The sequence below is a fragment of the Schistocerca americana genome, chromosome 4 (genome assembly GCF_021461395.2).
Source record: "Schistocerca americana isolate TAMUIC-IGC-003095 chromosome 4, iqSchAmer2.1, whole genome shotgun sequence".
Classification (NCBI taxonomy): Eukaryota; Metazoa; Arthropoda; class Insecta; order Orthoptera; family Acrididae; genus Schistocerca; species Schistocerca americana.
The window spans coordinates 183,662,763-183,668,112 of record NC_060122.1 but is presented as its reverse complement, the minus strand read 5'-3'; positions in this window follow the sequence as shown (position 1 = coordinate 183,668,112).

The following is a 5,350-nucleotide window of genomic DNA, read 5'->3' as shown; positions in this document are numbered from 1 at the left end:
TATCACGTAATAAACCATTAAGCTTACTTTTTAGAGCTACTCTTTGGGTCTTTTTGTTTGAGAATAGAAAGGAAACAATCTGTATTTAAAAGTAATGACACAGATTTCTCAGAAGCTTAAACTACATGGAAACTTTGGATACACCCTTTCTTTTATGAAAAACTAGTATTAATTTGTCAATAGTCGTCCATACAAAACCTACTAGCAATAAAAAATTATTGTAACATACGTGTCTACAATGTCAGTAGCAATGCACAATTGTTATTACATATAATGTATCACTGAGAAATAAATACTCTTATATAATGGTCTGCGAGTTAAGACATGCTTGTCATGATACTTTACCGGCGTCCATTGCAACTATTGTTAGCGCTACAAGAGAGATGATAAGATGCGAAATTACTGTTAAGATCAGTGCACTGAAATATTTTCTGTTAGTAAACCACAGATTAAACTTTTTAATGGTTTGTTGTTTCCGGTGTCTTGCCGCCAAATGCATTACCGTCTCGTCTAGAAGCGGTACCGCTTCGAATACGATGGCGTGTTTTTCAATTACTGTAGAAACACATGTTGTATATCATAGCGGTAGTATTTCGAACAACAATATAACTCCAAAAAAAATGCGTTGTACCTTATTCTAGGATTTTATTTAAGACTTTACGACATTTTACAATGGTACCACCATCAGTTCCGACACAAAATTCATACAAAAATATTGTAATTTGCAGGAAGTGTTTGTACCAAACTGACAACTGACTACACAGAGCTCTTTTCTATTTTTGGTTGAACCTGTTCTAGAATAGAGGTGAGCTACCATGTGACCCATTAGAAAGTTTTACATCAGTGATTTTCTATCAGAGATTTAAATAATGTGGTGTTACAGGATGATAAATAGTTTTATATTTGTACAAGAGTCATAAGATGTTTCAAAAATTAAGAATTTACGTATGGTAAAATATTTTACAAAGTATATGTAAACCAGGGTTCTCCCCCTGAGACTGTGCAGCAATGTTGAGACATGAGTTGTGTATAAAATCTATTAAATCTAAAAAAAAAATCAATAATATTATAAATTTGGGCAAAGAATTACAATTTTTACACATATGTTCCTTAAAGGCATTCTTTTTTTTTCAAAATCAACCATTTATTGACACAAATAAGTGCGTGTTCAATGAAAAGCCACACCAATAATGTGCAGTTTAGATATACCGATAATCCAGGAACGTAATTGTGGAGCATAGGACATATTCTCACATCACAGATGTATTTAAAACTGCTCTTCCAACACATGTTAATGTCCAAAATGAAACTTCCCGAAGTTACGCCAAAAGCGTTCCGTCCAAGGACGACACTGACACTGTGCAATTTCTTCACCGTTCAAGAGCAGCTCTCGACGCAGCTGCCACAAGATACCAGCTCAGTTGGGAGTGACGTGAAGGGACATCCCCGACTGTTACCTTGGATAACCCACGGACAAGTTGCTCCTACAGTTAGCAAGTTAGAATCTCTGCGGCCTGATAAAGTCGCGAATCGTTACATAATTATAAACAGTTCGGCTGGCTGAGCTTCTTTGAGAGTGTAATGGATATTTTATTTACGGCTTCCGACTTAAGAAATCCCTACCTGGTATATATCGTCGGTGCGGACCGACCGCCTTGTAACCTTCAGCTGTTAGGCGCCACTGGATGGAGGGGCATGTTGTTAGTTTTTGTTACCGGAGCCGATACTTGTCGATCAGGTAGTCGTCAATAGGTCTCAAAAGGTCTTGACAACAGCGCTCGGCTGATCATGACGGTCACCCAGCCAAGTGTTACCCAAGCCTGACAGCGCTTAACTTTTGTGATCTGTCGAAAACCGGTGTTAACACTGCGGCAAGGCCGTTGGCAAGCCTGAAGTATTGCTTATTTTAAATTTTGTTTTTAGTGCTATGATACCCTTTAAGAAAGACTGTGCAGACAACACATGTCAGCGTGTCGCGTCGCCACTAAACACGCGACTATGTCTCTCACGCGAATATTGTGGGTGCACTTTCTTTTGTTACCCTGTCATACTGAGATCATTATTGATTAACTGCCTTATAAGGTATGTAACTGAACAAGCTGAAACATGTAAGGTATGTAATTGGTTATTTTACATAAGCCTACCGATTTAAAAAATTCCCTACCTGGTTTTCATCGTTTGTATACAAATTACTTACGTGACGATATCGTTGAAGTTGGAATTTGACCACAATAGTTCTTTCGGTCTTTCCTGATCAGTAAATAAAAAAAATGGAAATGAGCGGAAGGCATCGTTGGCCGGGTGGCCGCTATTCGGGGAAGTTCGGCCGCCAAGTGCAAGTCTTATTGCATTCGACGCCACATTGGGCGACTTGCGCGCCGGTGGTGAGGATGAAATGATGATGAGGAAAACACAACACACAGTCCCCGAGCGGGCAAAACCTCCAACCCGGCCAGGAATCGAACCCGGGCCCACTTGCATGGGAGGCGAACACGTTACCACCCAGCTAAGCAGGCGGACTGATCAGTAAATATTGTTGCGGGACATGCTGTCGGATCGTTGCTCTAAATTTATCGACGTATGATGACGAATTATGACTCTTATTTCACTCTCCAGATGGATGTACGAGCTTATGGCGATTAACGCTTGAGAAGTGAGCACAGAGTATAGAAGAGAAACGAATTGATCGACTTTTTCGCGTTCGAATCTTTTCCATGACTGCCAGTTTCTTGTGATGTGCAAGTATTCGACGATGATAAATGTGTTTTTACTTTGACAAATTCTTTATGGTACTCGTCAGGCAGTGAAAATCCTTACGCGCAAGTCCTGTTATGGAAATTTAAATAAAAAAAGTTCACGAACGCAGACTTCTTAGCAGTATCCGGAAATACGGGTGAGAAGGTAAAAGCTGGGGGAGGGTTCTACTTAAGGGAGTGTTGTTGTGCGGTGTAGTTTTCTGAACAGAACGGCATTAAATATCATTTGTCCTTCAAACAATCAATTCCAGATTCTGTGCTTACTTGCAGGAGGGATACGTGTCGTGCACATTTTACAAAGATATACTGTTATGTATTACGATGCTAGGATGGACAGAGAGGCCATAGAAATTCGAAAGTACAAAAAACATCTTTAACAGAAAAGAAAAAGAATGAAAATTAGAAAAGTTCCAGGTCTTAGTATCAAATAAAAAAAGCGACACCAACCCCAAACAAGCTCCATAACATATTTCGGTTCGACTCTCTGCGGCCTGATAACGTCACGAATCGTCACATAATTATAAACAGTTGCTGAGCTTCTTTGAGAGTGTAATTGCGTTTTCAGTCACTAAAACTTCTGGTGATGTCCCCAGCACTGAAAGACGAAATGTTATACGAAGAATTACGTCTCGGACCACGATTTTGCACCCATAAAACAAATAACACCAATAGTGGATATTTTGTTATTGTGTCTCGCAAGGGATAAGTTAAATGCTTGCTGACAAGGTCATTCAATACAAAAAAAATTAAATTTACAAGACAATAATAAATAAAAGGAGTTTTTTGATGCTTTTAGCAGTGCGGGGATAATTGAAATTGACATACGAAAGCCTTTTTCGTTACATTAAAATAAGAACCTCGCTGTGGGCAAAGGGAAACGTGAAGCCAAACTGCATACAGGCGCGCGCACACACGCACAGTTTCTACAGAAAAGATAGAACCAACACATTTCTCTTCCACAGCTAGTAGCCCCAAGAAGTAGCTTAAAAATGTCCCGACTAGCGATGAAAGGATTAGCGCAGGCTGTAAGCGAAGTAAGTAATGACAAGGCCTCGCCTCATGGAGAAACTGCTTACGTATTGGCCCAGCGCCGTTGACCAAAATGAACTGAGAGCAGCTGCCCTAATGATCACTCAGCAACTTCTGCATTTAAATTTGTCTGTTGAACAGCTGTCCCTACAGCTGGCTCAAGATATCAACACATTTGAGAGTGACCAGGAGGTAACATCCCCGACTGTTACCTCGCATAAGCCAAGAGCAAGCAACTCCAGCAGTTAGCAAGACGCGGCCACATTGTCCCAGAAGCAGAGGACTCGGCTTGGCGCAGAGTTGTCAAGAGTTTGACGCTCCCCTTTCCAACCAAAAACCCAAAACTGGTGCCCTCTTTCTCATAGCAGCTTTCCTGCATGGTTTTGCATAATAGCCGGCCGAAGTGGCCGAGCGGTTCTTGGCGCTTCAGTCTAGAACCATGCGACCGCTACCGTCGCAGGTTCGAATCCTGCCTCGGGCATGGATGTGTGTGATGTCCTTAGGTTAGTTAGGTTTAAGTACTTCTAAGTTCTAGGGGACTGATGACGTCAGAAGTTAAGTCCCATAGTGCTCAGCGCCATTTGAACCATTTTGCATAATAACTGTTGAATTAAATAATTTTTCATTGATGTCACACTGACTGGGGCCAAAGTATACGTGAGGGACGGTTTAGCGAAGGGACTACCTACTCTTGGAAACTAGAATTATTACATGTAACTGGCTGATTACATTTTGGTACTCTTAGGCTAACAGGCATTTAATCAATTATTTGACTTGAACGGATACATTACACACCATCCTTTCAGTCGTACAACTATATTTACGTTAAGGGTAGTTGCAGACAGTCACACTTGTTTAGTAAACGAAGTGATTCAAACACACTGATGAAATCACAGCTTTGTTGGGTACTTATGGACTGTCATGGGTAAATACATACAATCGCTTTCACCACCCGTAGCACGTCTATTGACTGAGCTTAACGTAAGACCGCTAATTACATTTCACTACGACGTGGCTATCATGTGACCCATCGCTCGTGTGCCGACTACACCACCACGTTCAAAATCATTTAAATCCAGATAATCAGCAATTGTAGCAGCAGTAACCGATATAACAACTGCGCCAGACATTTGTTTTCTTAGACAGATGTTGTTGACCGCAGCACGGTATTCTCCCTGTTTACAGATCTCTGTATTTGAGTACGCATGCCTATACCAGTTTCTTTGGTGCTTCAGTGTATGCAGTTGCAAACAACGATGTATAGTAACGATTTGTACGTCCTCCACGTTCTGTTAATACCCATCTTTAGCTCACAGTTGTTTCCAGCTACTGCAGTTTTAAGCCGGACTGGTTTTTCCGAGAAGTCTTAAACCCGTCGTGTTCCCTGAATTCGCTTTGTAAGCACAGCGATACGATATACCCGCGTCAACTGCTATACTAGTCTTATAAATGTAGACTACGTGAGTCTATCCTTTTGCGTGATCGTTGGTCCTGTGTGATTCTATAGAGGAATGCTGAAAAATTAGTGTTACTGATAAGATAAAAAAATGAGGTATTCCACATAA